This window comes from Procambarus clarkii, chromosome 3, assembly GCF_040958095.1.
Source record: "Procambarus clarkii isolate CNS0578487 chromosome 3, FALCON_Pclarkii_2.0, whole genome shotgun sequence".
Lineage (NCBI taxonomy): Eukaryota > Metazoa > Arthropoda > Malacostraca > Decapoda > Cambaridae > Procambarus > Procambarus clarkii.
The window spans coordinates 8,992,659-9,008,660 of record NC_091152.1 but is presented as its reverse complement, the minus strand read 5'-3'; the positions used below and the strand labels follow the sequence as shown (position 1 = coordinate 9,008,660).

General features: G+C 41.4%; 1 long non-coding RNA gene across 1 annotated transcript in view; it reads right to left on the bottom strand.

Moving 5' to 3' along the window:
* Nucleotides 1-1,858: 1,858 nt before the first annotated feature.
* The window catches only part of LOC123760963 (uncharacterized), a 220,477-nt gene continuing 206,333 nt past the window's right edge, over nucleotides 1,859-16,002 (bottom strand). Inside the window, exons 2-3 of the long non-coding RNA XR_011229526.1 lie at nucleotides 5,454-5,587; nucleotides 1,859-2,091 (exon numbers count right to left, since the gene is read on the bottom strand). This is a non-coding gene — a long non-coding RNA (uncharacterized lncRNA). The remainder of the gene's footprint in view (nucleotides 2,092-5,453; nucleotides 5,588-16,002) is intronic.

Below are 16,002 nucleotides of genomic sequence, written 5' to 3'. Positions count from 1 at the left end.
AAACTTGGCTTATTAGGCAAATCGGGCCTTGCATAGTAGGCTGAGAAGTGCGTTCTGGCTACTAGGTACGACCCTATCTCCACCGAGCACCGGTGTATTTGCGGCCATGCAAGGGCAGACCAATACGGCAGCCATGGTCTCATCTGTCGTAAGACAAAGGGAAAGATTGCCAGACATGAAGCAGTCAATGACATCATCACGAGAAGTTTGGCTTCAGCTGGATGCCCAGCACAAAGGGAACCTCAGTTGTGCAGACCTGACAACAGCCAAAAACGCCCAGATGGAGTCACCCTGCAGCCGTGGAGGGAAGGTAAACAGGTCGTGTGGGACTACACGTGTGCATCCACATTGGCTGATACCTATCTACCTTACAGCGCAGCTGAGGGAGGCGGGGCGGCCACCTTCAGGGAGACCCAGAAAACTAACAAGTACAGGGACCTAGAACGTTGTTATAGGTTCGTGCCAATAGGCTCTGAGACTCTGGGCGCCTGGGGTAAATGTGCACTTAAGTTCCTGAAGGAGCTGGGCGAGGAACTCATTGGGAAGACTAGAGACCCAAGAGTAGCCAGTTTCATGTTTCAGCGCCTCAGTGTCGCTGTTCAGAGGGGAAATGCGTGCTGTATCTTGGGTACGCACCCAACCCCCAAGGAGCTGGACGAGGTCTTCGAACACTGATTGGTATATTGTTGTATAAGTGTGTGTTTTCTGTAAACTGTAGCATTGCAATAAAATCAAGTAAAAAAAAAAATAAAAAAAAATAATAGGGGTGGTAGGAGAGGAAAAGATTAAAGTATTCAGTGAGAATCCACAAGGTCTTCTCTGAACACTATTTATTTTCTTCTTCGAGGATGTGGGTCCCTTTAATTAAACCAGTGGTGGTACCCCTACATATATATATATATATATATATATATATATATATATATATATATATATATATTCTTTCACTCCTGTTCTTTCTTTGGCATGCACACGCTCTTACTTGAACAGCTGGTCTATCCTCCTCACAGTGCAGCCCGTCCTCCAAAGATTTTCCTATGTCATGGAACTGTCGTACTAGAGTGCGCTTATCCTAACTTACCTTTGGACAAAAAATAGAAAATTGGACACTATGTTCCGTTAGTTTCATGAGCCGTTATAATTTACTAGAACAAAGATTTTTGGTCTTAGGTAAAGTATATATCAAAATGCGATGTTTGGTAGGATGACTGGTTGATGAGTTACGCTTCAGGCACCTGGCACTCACTTACACCTCACTCTTGTAATTGTTTCTTCAAATATTGCTGTAACTGCTATTGTATATATTTTCTAAATATGTCTAAAATATGAACATTTTGCCGCCATGGTTAGCGTTCATGATTTTGGAGAAATACCTGCGACTAATTTGTGAATTATGGTGTATATAATATGTTTACTCACGACACCCACTAGTGATGTAATGCAGAAATATCATCTGATCGCCAATATTGTTGAATAATATCAACATATTCTCAATATTCATCCTAAAGATAGTATCTCAACAGCAGTTACTCACCACTCTCCCAATAGATAAAATAAATGAGGATTTTCTTTATGCACTCATCAGTAATAATACTAAAGCATTGTGTACTCACTACTCACCACAGATATGTAATGTAGTGAAAACTTTACCTTGTATCCATATGAGCAAATTTTTTTAGCCTGTTTTGAGTACATTTTATATATTAAGAGTATATAAATGCATGCTGCTTTATAAGCTAGAATGAGGCACAACAAACAAGAATGGATGAAAAGACAAAATGAGATAGATAAACATGACACAGATTGTCCCATAGACAGAGTCTGACAATTTTTTTCACATCATTAACACAAAGCTTATTCCATTAGATATGATACTCACCATGCCATGTAATATCTCACTATCGGCGTAGCTGGACTGATCAAATTCAGAGAAATGCTGGCGCTCTGGGTTGGCGAGGTTATAGGGTAGTTGTGAGGGCGGCTGGAGGAGGTTGTGACGGATGTAGTTCACCAGAGCTGGGTCGTCCTGTGCTACTCCTGCAAATGTCTTTGCCGTCAACACTCGCTCCTCCTCCACATATGGTCTTATCCCTGTAGATATATTGATCAACTTTTAAAAATGTAATAATAAGAAAGGTTAAAGTGTCCTTCTGTTTAGGAACTAAGGAATGTAGAGACCATTTCAAACTTGAAATTTTTCACAACCCCGAGAAAGTTAATATAAAAGAATTGATTTAAAATATTGCGTGGGTGATGAATTACTACAAGAACGTTGTACAAAATTTAATATCTTTCAAGTAACAAAAAAAATCTTCTTCACACATGCAGGAGCAAGTGATTGCGCTAGATCGATTTCAGAAGTGCATACTAGTTAGGGAGCACCACCGCAGGAGAGCTGGACTACACTGGGTTCGAACCTATCTTGAGGTTATCTTGGGATGAATTCGGGGCTTTAGTGTCCCCGCGGCCCGGTCCTCGACCAGGCCTCCACCCCCATGAAGCAGCCCGTGACAGCTGACTAATTCCCAGGTACCTATTTTACTGCTAGGTAACAGGGGCATAGGGTGAAAGAAACTCTGCCCATTGTTTCTCGCTGGCGCCTGGGATCGAACCCAGGGCCACAGGATCACAAGTCCAGTGTGCTGTCCGCTCAGCCGACCAGCTCCCTTACCTAACCGGCTCCTCACCTAACACAAAATATATACACAAATTCTTCCTTATATATATATATATATATATATATATATATATATATATATATATATATATATATATATATATATTATTAAGATTATAATAATAATAATAATAATAATAATAGTATATATAATAATAATAATATATATATATTATTATTATTATTATTATTATTATTAAGATTATAATAATAATAATAATAATAATAAGATTATTAAGATTAATAATTCTAACACAAATTTTCTCAATATTTCTTATGTTTCTTTTCACTGTCGATGGTAATTGAAAAATCAATTCTCCAAAATTCATTTTTATTTCTAGTCTGACGCGACGCTTGAACGCGTTTCGTAAGAACTTATTACATTTTCAAAGACTTTAGTTTACACACACACAACTATAACCAGCAAACACTAAACAGAGTTCTTCTCTGTTTATGTTTCTATAATTTTAAACAGCTTTCATATTATATACCAGCATTTGGGTGAGGTTAAATGTTACAACAGTTTTGGATGAGGTGAACAAAACTTTCAACACAAGACAGAACACGAAACAATGGGTATATATTGGGTAAATTAACGGGAAGAATGGAAGTAACTGCAAAGGGACTATTGGCCCATATTTCTTGATGCTTTTATATTGGTGCGGAGTCTTGAAGTGGGTAGAATGGGTGGGTATTCTACCCACTTCAAAAAGAAAACATCAGATCACATGAAAAAACATCATGTGATCTGATGTTCCCATCACTGAAATATAGGAAAAACAGTTAAAAATTAAATGAAAATATGAAAAATAAAAAAAATAAACTTTACTCACGAAATGAACGGTATGGTAAACAACACAACTCAATTCCAACGCAATTCACACATTATAATTAAATCAAAGTGAAAATAAATCAAAGTGAAAATAAATATAAATCGATGAAAATTCAATTTATCAATGCAATCAGAAACAATGAAATGGAATTGTAACATATTTAGTATAGCACGTGTGTTGCTCTTACATGCAACAGATGGCGCTGTTTTTCAAGGAAAGCACAGTTTTACCTGTCACAGGTGTGGCATCTATACTAACACTTACGAAATAAACGGTATTGTAAACAACACAGCTCAATTCCTACACAATGTCACACAAAATAATTCAATAAAAAATAAAATATATCAAAATCTATGCAAATAAAATTTATCAATGCAATCGGAAACATTGACATGGAGTTCGTGACGTATTTAGTACTGCGTGCATGTTGCAATTATGTGCAACAGATGGCGCTGTTTAAAAAAAACATGTTTTTCCCTATCATATGTGAGGCGTGTATATAGTAGATACATAAAAAGACGCCCCTATTCAAATGCAATGTTGTGTCAAAATTTCAAAGCAATTGATAAAGTGGTCTCGAAGATTTCCCTCACATGAAAAACACATAAAAAACACAGTTTTTCTGAAAAAGCATGTTTTCTTACCGTCACAGACGTGACATCTATATAGAATGTATATAAAAACCTGGCCGGATGCGAATGGAACGTTGTGTAAAAATTTCAAAGCAATCGATGAAGAACTTTCGAAGATTAGCGGTTATACACAAACAAACATTTCTATTTTTATTTATATAGATTAAGTCATTTCAACGCTCCCTTTAAACATAAGTGGCAGAACTAAATGAACTTTTATGTGGCTAAAACGAGTGCTTGATAAAACCTCCAATGGTTAGCAGATCAACCAGGCTGTGATTCATAAGTGAGAGTTGCTACTGTGGACAGCTTGGTCAACCAGACCACCAACTATATGGTCTGGTCAAAGTCAGTACCATGGGGGATATTGATTCCTGGAGCCATCAACGAGAATGATGCACAAGTTAGTGTGTGATCCAGTTTTGTTATGTCCTGTCGAATTCCAATTGTACATATTGTGAAGTGTTTTTTTAGGGGGGGGGGGACACAGTCTATATTTTGTACATTTCATCCAGAGTAGCTACAAGTACTGTCATTTTGGGTAGTCTAGTCCTTGTCTATTTTACTTTGTTCGCAGGGTCTTAAAGACCTTGCAAACAAACAAAAATGGACCGCTAAGCGCTACTTTTTTCTTGGTACCTGATTAATATTATAATTCTCGCTAGATTATCACCTGTTCCTTTCTAACTTTAGCGAAATGGTTTGTATGTATACTCTTACTGTACATATATCTTGATATGCCTTAAGGTTTGCCACCATGAAATAGTATTTTAAGAACAGTATTCGTGTACATTACAAAGGTAATAGAACTTGTCTGGACATTATCACAACCCACCTGAGATGTACCTCTGGACATTATCACAACCCACCTGAGATGTACTTCTGGACATTATCACAACCCACCTGAGATGTACCTCGGGACATTATCACAACCCACCTGAGATGTACCTCGGGACATTATCACACCCCACCTGAGATGTTTCTCTCAACGTTATCAAAACCTTCCTGAGATTTACCTCTGGATGTTATTACAACCTTCCTGAGATGTACCTCTGGATGTTATTACAACCTACCTGAGATGTACCTCTGGACGTTATCACAACCTACCTGAGATGTACCTCTGGACGTTATCACAACCTACCTGAGTTGTACCTCTGGACGTTATCACAGCCCACCTGAGATGTACCTCTGGACGTTATCACAACCTACCTGAGATGTACCTCTGGACGTTATCACAGCTCACCTGAGATGTACCTCTGGACGTTATCACAACCTACCTGAGATGTACCTCTGGACGTTATCACAACCTACCTGAGATGTACCTCGTTATTCTTTGAACGTGAGGTTTTTCCACAGAAATTTCGTATACAAGGGTGACAACGCTCAATACTAAGAGCAAGAGGACCAAGTTCCGGAAGTACCCTCTCTGGAGATATTGATTCATCCTGTGGACAAATATTTCCAATTAGCATTGTCCACTGGTCACTTGAGTAACACTGAGTTTATGAAAAATATTCATTGAATTGCAACATGTTATTCATTTCCATGCCTTATAGTATATAACGGAAAACGTAGCACATATACTTAAAACGTTATGATTATATAATGCCATACTACTACACCCTTGTATACTACACCCTGACACTTACAGCAACACTATGGCCAAATGTTCGAGACCCATTTGCTTCGACTACTTATGAGGAGATACATGACAGTTTGTGCAGGCGAGTCCAATCTCTAACAACTACATTTGATAGAGACGCATATTTTACTATTGTGTGAAAAAAAGATCGGTACAATAAAATAAAAAGTATTATATGTACAGAACACCTTTACGTTTTGGATGTCGAGTACAGTCAACCAAACCTCAGCAACTTCAACTAACCAACAGAGGTCGGTTATTACTTAGTACTGCCTAACTTAAAGTCCAATTCGACAAACATTAAATAATTACTTATGTATAATACAATCATATCAATATCATGATTAATCTAATAATTCCATTGGAGGTACAGTGGTGGTCAAAAGTATCTTTCAAGGGAATGGGAGGGGATGGGGAAAATGTGGCAACACTGCTTTTTGAAGTGCCAAGTTGTTTCAAGAATTACCACATTTTGTTTTTATATTACCGACAAAGATTGCATTCGTACACGTTAGGCTTATATGAAGGCTTAAAGTGAGTGATATGCTTATAAAAGCTGCATATTTCCCATTTATTATTGAGCAAATTCCAATTTCGTCTCTTTAATTTTGGTTGACAAATGGAATGCATTAGGAAGTAATGTGGTGGAGACTCCATACACAGTTTCAAGTGTAGATATGATAGAGCCCAATAGGCTCAGGAATCTGTACACCTGTCGATTGACAGTTGAGAGGCGGGACCAAAGAGCCAGAGCTCAACCCCCGCAAGCACAACTAGGTGAGTACAACTAGGTGAGTACACACACACACACACACACACACACACACACACACACACACACACACACACACACACACACACACACACACACACACACACACACACACACAAGCTAGGAATTATCTCCCCCAAAAAAGAACTAGGAATCAAAAGGCTGGCATACCGAAAGGGGAATTATGAACAGTTGAGAAGTTTTCTAAGGGAAATACCTAGGGACACAGACCTCAGAGATAAGTCTGTACATGGTATGATGGACTATGTTACCCAAAAGTGTCAGGAGGCAGTAAACAGGTTCATCCCGGCCCAACGGGAAAAATCCGAGAAGCAACAGAAGAATCCATGGTATAATAGAGCATGTATGGAAGCGAAGAAACTGAACAAAAGGGCGTGGAGGAACTTCCGGAATAACAGAACACCAGAAAGCAGAGAGAGATACCAGAGAACCAGGAATGAGTACGTCAGGGTGAGAAGAGAAGCAGAGAAAAGTTTTGAAAATGATATAGCAAACAAAGCCAAGACCGAACCAAAGCTACTCCACAGTCACATCAGAAAGAAAACAACAGTGAAAGAACAGGTATTGAAACTTAGAACAGGCGAGGACAGGTATACAAAGAATGACGAAGAGGTGTGTGAAGAACTCAACAAGAGGTTCCAGGAGGTCTTCACAATAGAACAAGGTGAGGTCACTGTGCTAGGAGAAAGGGAGGTAAACCAGGCGGCCTTGGAAGAGTTCGAAATTACGAGAGAGGAGGTCAAGAGACACCTGCTGGAACTGGATGTTAGAAAGGCTGTTGGTCAAGACGGGATCTCACCATGGGTACTGAAAGAGTGTGCAGAGGCAGTTTGCTTGATACTCTCCATAGTGTATAGTAAGTCACTGGAGACGGGAGACCTACTAGAAATATGGAAGACGGCGAATGTGGTCCCAATATACAAAAAGGGCGACAGGCAAGAGGTACTGAACTATAGGCCAGTGTCCTTGACTTGTATACCATGCAAGGTGATGGAGAAGATCGTGAGAAAAAACCTGGTAACACATCTGGAGAGAAGGGACTGCGTGACAAATCGCCAACATGAGTTCAAGGAGGGTAAATCTTGCCTGAATGGCTTATTAGAATGCTGCGACCAAGGTGACAAAGATTAAGCAAGAAAGGGAGGGCTGGGTGGACTGCATTTTCTTGGATTGTCGGAAAGCCTTTGACACAATACCGCATAAGAGGCTGGTACATAAGCTGGAGAGACAGGCATGTGTAGCTGGTAAGGTGCTCCAGTGGATAAGGGAGTACCTAAGCAATAGGAAGCAGAGAGGTACGGTGAGGGTAAGACCTCCGATTGGCGTGAAGTCACCAGTGGAGTCCCACAGGGCTCTGTACTCGGTCCTATCTTGTTTCTGATATATGTAAATGATCTCCCGGAGGGCATCGATTCATTTCTCTCAATGTTTGCGGACGATGCCAAAATTATTAGAAGGATTAAAACAGAAGGGGCCTGTTTGAGGTTTCAAGAAGACCTAGACAAGCTTAAGGAATGGTCGAACAAATGGTTGTTAGATTTTAACCCAACCAAATGTAATGTAATGAAGATAGGTGTAGGGAGCAGGAGGCCAGATACAAGGTATCATCTGGGAGAGGAAATTCTTCAGGAGTCAGAGAAAGAAAAAGACTTGGGGGTTGATATCACGCCAGACCTGTCTCCTGCAGAACATATCAAGAGGATAACATCAGCGGCATATGCCAGGCTGGCCAACATACGAACGGCATTCAGAAACTTGTGTAAAGAATCATTCAGAACTTTGTATACCACATATGTCAGGCCAATCCTGGAGTATGCAGCCCCCGCATGGAGTCCATATCTAGTCAAGGATAAGACTAAACTGGAAAAGGTTCACCACCAGACTAGTACCCGAGCTGAGAGGTATGAGCTACGAGGAGAGACTACGGGAATTAAACCTCACTTCACTGGAAGACAGAAGAGTTAGCGGGGACATGATCACCACATTCAAAATTCTGAAGGGAATCGATAGGGTTGATAAAGATAGGCTATTTAACACAAGGGGCACACGCACAAGGGGACACAGGTGGAAACTGAGTGCCCAAATGAGCCACAGAGATATTAGAAAGAACTTTTTTAGTGTCAGAGTGGTTGACAAATGGAATGCATTAGGAAGTGATGTGGTGGAGGCTGACTCCATACACAGTTTCAAGTGTAGATATGATAGAGCCCAATAGTCTCAGGAATGTGTACACCTGTTGATTAACGGTTGAGAGGCGGGACCAAAGAGCTAGAGCTCAACCCCCGCAAGCACAACTAGGTGAGTACACACACACACACACACTCTACCTGTTGATTGACGGTTGAAAGGCGGGACCAAAGAGCCAGAGCTCAACCCCCGCAAGCACAATTTGGTGAGTACAATTAGGTGAGTACACACGGGAAACAGTCCTTAACAGATCTCTAACTCCCAGGTACCTATTTACTGCTAGGTAACAAGCGCATCAGCGTGAAAGAAACTCTGCCCATTTTGTTTTTGCCATCACCTGGGATCGAACCTAGGATTACGAGTCCTGAGCGCTGTCCACTCAGCTATCAGGCCTTAGTGTGAGTGTGTGTGTGTTCGGTCCCGGGCGCCGGTGAGAAACAATGGGCAGAGTTTCTTTCACCATATGTCCCTGTTACCTAGCAGTAAAATAAGTACCTGGGTGTTAGTCAGCTGTCACGGGCTGCTTCCTGGGGTTGGAGGCTTGGTCGAGGACCGGGCCGCAGGGACACTAAAGCCCCGAAATCATCTCAAGATAATCTCAAGATAACCACAACCACTTCCTTCCCTAATTAACTTCGAAATATATAAATTCATTTACGCTGGAGATACTTAGCCAGAGCCATGCATGCGCAATTGGGGGGAAGGAAGAAGGAGACATGATGCCATTACCAGCATGCAAAGAGTTACTGTGTTGCAAAGTTTCCACTAAACGACTCAGATTTACGTCACCGTTGCATCAGCGAGGGCCAGAGTTCGTGGAGATTTTCATCTGCATTCAACACAAGTTCCGGCGAGCATAATATCCTTATTGTCCTACTGATATTTCTTAAAAAGTGCACTCTATTAATATTTTCTGTGTAGGTTGCTCGTACGTTAAGCCACGCGATAACAACATATCCCTTGTTAGTTTCATTTAATTCTAGGTTTCCACTTGCAATCAGAAATAGTGGCATATTAAGTCTAGCCTAGACAATTTGTACATTTAATTTTGCTTTCAGCTGGAGTAGTAGCAGTGAGAGGAGAAGAATAATCTATCATTCCATGTGCATGCCTGGACAGCGTGTTGCAACAAGTGTGCCCTCGGGACCACCCCAAACATTATACAATCAAACCCACGAAACCGATAAGCTGAACCTACATTTATAGTTTTGTAGTATTTTTGTAGAGTATTAACAGTTAAACACATGAATAATTTCTATTGAAAGTGTCATTTATTATCATTCATGTTTGCTTATATTATTTACTAATCCCATTTCATATCTTGATTCTATGATTATATACTATAAAATGAATTTGCATTTATATTTCTTTTCTAACTGAAGAACCAGAGTTAGATTATTTGTGCTAGGACGTATTCGTATCTTAGCGCTCGTACCCCCCAAATTGTGAAAGAGAATTTTGCTCCTATTTTCATGATAAATTACAGTCCCGTTAAGATCCATAGGACACCAGTTCTTGGTATCAATATTAATCCATTTGCTCATTTATGTTTTCCACTTTTTCTCAAAAAGTGGTTGTCCTTCATAGCTATTGAAGTTTTCCTTTTAATAAATTCAAATATTGGAGTCAGATTTTTCCCAAACCCCGCAGATCCCCCCAGACCCCCAGAGAAAGGGTTTACTCTGGCGCCAGTGTTTCCTTGAAGAATCTCAAGGTTTGGTACACCAATGTTGTTGGGGTATGTAATAAAGCAAAAGAGATAAAAGAAAGAGTTAGGGAGGCAGATCCTGACATAGTTGAAATAGAGGAAACTGAAATAAATGACATGATCTCGGATGCAGTCTTTCCAGAGGGGTACCAGGTGATAAGATAAGAGAGGATACAGAGACGAGGAGGGGGAGTGGCACTCCTAATAAAGCGGAAATGGAAGTTTGAAGACCTGGGAAATCGGGGGGGTACTAATGAGAGAACACACTCCATACATGGAACTCTGACAGCAGATGGGCGAAAGATTGTGATCTTGGTAATCTACAATCCCCCACCAAACAGTAAAAGACCCTGGCAGGAGTGTGATGACAACAACAAGGCATGCATAGATGAACTACAGAAGGCAGCAACATTAGCTCACCGAACGAGAGAGAAACTGCTGGTCATGGGGGACCTAAATCATGGAGAGATAAATTGGGAATCAAGGAATCCCTATGGAGGGGACGAAATGTGGGGAGCAAAGTTAATAGATGTTAAAGACAGGAATTTCCTCACACAACATGTGAAGGAAGACACAAGGGAAAGAGGAGGAGATGCACCGAGCCTATTAGACCTGATTTTCACCCAGAACGTAGAAGACATCGAGAATTTAGAACATGAAATACCTCTAGGGGCCAGCGACCATTGTGTCCTAGTCTTGGACTACATGATGGAATTCAAACTTGTGACCAAACTTGTGAAGGGAAAAGAGGTCTGGGAAAGGAGAGTTGACTACCGGAAAGGGGACTATAGGAAGGAATACAAATGTTGTACCGATTTTCAAGAAAGATAATAGGGAGGAGACACTTAACTATAGACCTGTATCACTGACAAGCATCCCCTGGAAAATACTTGAGAGAATAATTAGGCTACGATAGGTTGCACACCTGGAGAACGTTAGGTTTGTAAACAAACCTCAATATGGGTTCTGGAAAGGGAAGTCTTGCCTAATAAACCTTCTGGAATTCTATGACACAATAAGGAGGATAATACAGGACAAAAAAGGTTGGCCAGACTGCATATTTCTGGACTGCCTAAAAGCCTTTAATACAGTACCGCACATAAGACTGCTATAGAAACTCAAGAGGCAGGCGGGGGTGGGAGGAAAGACCCTAGCATGGATAAGGAACTACCTAACAGGAAGGAGCCAAAGAGTTACGGTAAGGGGCAAGAAGTCGGGCTGGCGAACAGTATCGAGTGGAGTACCTCATGGATCGGTGCTGGGAACAATTCTATTTCTACTGTATGTTAAAGACATGTTTACAGGAGTAGAGTCCTACATGTCAATGTTCGAGGGTGACGCAAAGTTGATGAGAAGAGTTGTGACAGTTGAGGATTGTAGGATCCTCCAAGAAGACTTGAACAGGTTGCAGAGATGGTCAGACAAATGGCTACTGGAGTTCAACACGAGCAAATGTAAAGTTATGGAAATGGGACTAGGTGATAGGAGACCAAAGGGACAGTACACAATGAAAGGGAATTGCTTACCTGTGACGACGCGAGAAAGACATCTGGGCGCGGACGTAACACCTAACCTATCTCCTGAGGCACATATAAATAGGATAACGACAGCTGCATACTCTACACTGGCAAAAGTTAGATCATTATTCAGAAACTTAAGTAAGGAGGCATTTAGGGCGCTTTACACTGCCTACGCGAGACCAGTCTTAGAGTATGCTGCCTCATCATGGAGTCCCCATCTCAAGAAGTACTTAAGAAAACTGGAAAAGGTTCAGAAGTTTGCAACGAGACTCGTTCCAGAGATACGAGGGATGGGGGCATGAAGAGCGTCTGAAGAAACTGTGCCTTAAGACACTAGAAATAAGAAGGGAGAAATAGGAACGTATAAAATACTCAGGGAGATTGACAGAGTGGACATGGACGAAATGTTCACACGGAATAGTAACACAACGAGGGGACATGGGTGAAAGCAGGAAACTCAGATGAGTCACAGAGATGTTAGGAAGTTTTCTTTTAGCGTGAGAGTAGTGGGAAAATGAAATGCACTTAAGAAGCATGTTGTGGAAGTAAATTCTATCCTTAATTTTTAAACTGAATTTTTTTTTATTCTTTTTTTCTTAAATAAGAACGGAGTCATTGATGTAAACAACCGATGGCTCGAAAGGCGCGAACCAGGAGTCATTGCTCGATCCTGCAGACACAAATAGGTGAGTACACACACACACATACACACACACACACACACACACACACACACACACACACACACAAACACACACACACACACACACACACACACACACACACACAAACACACACACACACACACACACACACACACACACACACACACACACACACACACACACACACACACACACACACACACACACACACACACACACACACACACACACACACACACACACACACACACACATACCAGACAAGGAGTCTGGTAGCAGAGTGGAAAGCGCGCGGGACTCGTAATCCTGTGGCCTGGGTTCGATTACCGGACCATGCGGAAACAAATGGGCAGAGTTTCTTTCACCCTGAGGGCCCCCTGTTACCTAGCAGTAAATGGGTACCTGGGATTTAGACAGCTGTTACGGGCTGCTTCCTGGGTGTGAGTGTGTGAAAAAAATAGTAAGTAGTTAGTAACAGTATATTGATTGACAGTTGAGAGGCAGGCCGAAACAGCAGAGCTCAACCTCCGCAAGAACAACTAGGTGAATACAACTAAGTGAATACACACACACACACACACACACACACAAGCAGAGAGTTACGGTGAGGGGGTGAGACCTCCGATTGGCGTCACCAGTGGAGTCCCACAGGGCTCTGTACTCGGTCCTATCTTGTTTCTGATATATGTAAATGATCTCCCAGAGGGTATCAATTCATTTCTCTCAATGTTTGCGGATGATGCTAAAATTATGAGAAGGATTAAATCAGAAGAGGACTGTTTGAGGCTTCAAGAAGACCTAGACAAGCTGAAGGAATGGTCGAACAAATGGTTGTTAGAGTTTAACCCAACCAAATGTAATGTAATGAAGATAGGTGTAGGGAGCAGGAGGCCAGATACAAGGTATCATCTGGGAGAGGAAATTCTTCAGGAGTCAGAGAAGGAAAAAGACTTGGGGGTTGATATCACGCCAGACCTGTCTCCTGCAGCACATATCAAGCGGATAACATCAGCGGCATATGCCAGGCTGGCCAACATACGAACGGCATTCAGAAACTTGTGTAAAGAATCATTCAGAACATTGTATACCACATATGTCAGGCCAGTCCTGGAGTATGCAGCCCCAGCATGGAGTCCATATCTAGTCAAGGATAAGACTAAACTGGAAAATGTTCAAAGGTTTGCCACCAGATTACTACCCGAGCTGAGAGGTATGAGCTACGAGGAGAGACTATGGGAATTGAACCTCACTTCGCTGGAAGACAGAAGAGTTAGGGGGGACATGATCACCACATTCAAGATTCTGAAGGGAATTGACAGGGTAGATAAAGACAGTCTATTTAACACAAGGGGAACACGCACAAGGGGACACAAGTAGATTATTTGATGCCAGATAGAGCCAGCTATGTAGGGTAATCAGATAAGAAAATCAGAAGCGGGGAGCCACATAGTGCCACTCCATATTAGGTCACCCAAGGTGTGAGTGGTAGCAGTCGAAAAAACAGTGAAGATAGGTATCTATTATGTGCCACTATGATCATGTTCATTTATACAGTAAAGTATGACAATATATTTAAGTAAAAATGAATTTATTTGTATAATAAACACTCGTGGGTGAGTGCCAGTTACGCCCCCACATTCCTCTATGGGGGCAGGTGTAAAACAGGTTCCTCCCGGTGAGGGTGGTCGCCCGTACCCTTCCTCGCACCTAATGGCCTTGACTTTACCGTAACAGAGTTCCACACCCAGCGGAGGTTGAGTGGGTCTTATATAGGGGTATTAAATTATAAATCTCCTCCAGGGGTTAAAAAAAATCAAAGAATTTATTAATGTTTTATTAGGTAAAAATCACAAATGATGTATAAGAAGTTAATTATGGCCCCTATCCCTCTCCCCCCTCCACCTCCCCTTCCTCATCTGAGTAGAATTCTGACGTCTCCCCATCCGTGGTGAGTGGGGGGAGGTCTTGACCCCCTCCCCCTCTCTTGGGGGAGTGGGGTGAGTTGGCTGGTTGCCTTTTGGACGACTTTCCTTCTGACTCTCATCTGAAGTGTTCTGGAAAGAGATGGGGAAAATAATTTATAGGACTATATCTTTTATTTGAAAAATATTCTATTTCCTCTAAGAACAGTTAGTACATACCTCTCCCCCTGCAGGAGCGTCCTTGTGTCCTCTACAGCAGGCATCATCAATTAGGGTACGTAACAGCATCTTGTTTGGGGCAGACCTTCCTCGTAGAATTACTACTCTACAAATGTGGACAGGTCCTAAGAATTGCACTGAAAAAAAAGAAGAGGTAAAATAGAGGTTGAGCAAACTTTCTATTGTGGGAAAAAAATAAATCTTTACCAGAAAGTGAGGGTAATACTAACCAGGCCCTTCAAGGACTTCAATCTTCCCTGCGTGTGTTTCTGGGGAGACGCCTTCCATTTGTAGGATAAGGGGGATGGGGGTCTTCTAGGGAGGTTGTGGGGTGAGAGGTGTTTTATATGTGGGGTAATCCCCCTGTTAGGTGGGTTGCCTAGCTAACAAAAATATTCTCTACACCACCTATAAGAACCAACCCTTACTCCTCTACAAAATGTCCTAACACAGTGATGTTTCATAGGAAAATATCGTCTCGCATAAGCGAGGGCTCGTTTATCATTTAATTTTAAACTAACGCTTGAAAATACATTATGTAAGTAATGTACTGTTGAAGGCAACCCCAGGTGACTCACCCTATGGACGAACATTACGCAATACAGTCCACAAGCAAGGGTAAAATCACTCTGGAGTCTGTAGCACATTCCAAACACCTTTGTTATTGTGTTAGTTTTAATAAATCCTTGAAAATAATGTCCATAAGTAACCGCCGACATTGCATAACTATCGAAAAAAAACATTCGATGTTTAACTTTATCAACATAAATAGCTACCCAATGTCCCATAGTTAATCTGCTATGTGATGGTAAAATATTAGTTATGAGAACAATAGGTTTTCTTGATGAGATATTTAAATGTTCTATTTCATCAGCATTATAACAACCTAGGTAGAGTGCTCGATCCCCTAGATTATTTTTTAAATTAATATTTATATCATTACAATTCATTATGTTTTTAAGCTCGCACGTCACACAGAACAGTTCTCTGTCCGTCGATGGATAGTACCCCGGTCGTTTCCCCAAACAGTAAAACCAGCCTGTTATATGTAACACCACCGCCAAACTCAAGCTCCATACGCAAGTTGCCAGATTTCTCCACAGGGAGGGAATCCTTTGTTTGGATGGTGGTTAAGTCAAAGGCGAATATCGATCTTCCCTTATTAAAAGTGTCATAGGCTAGAAGTGAATCACGCTCTAAGCCT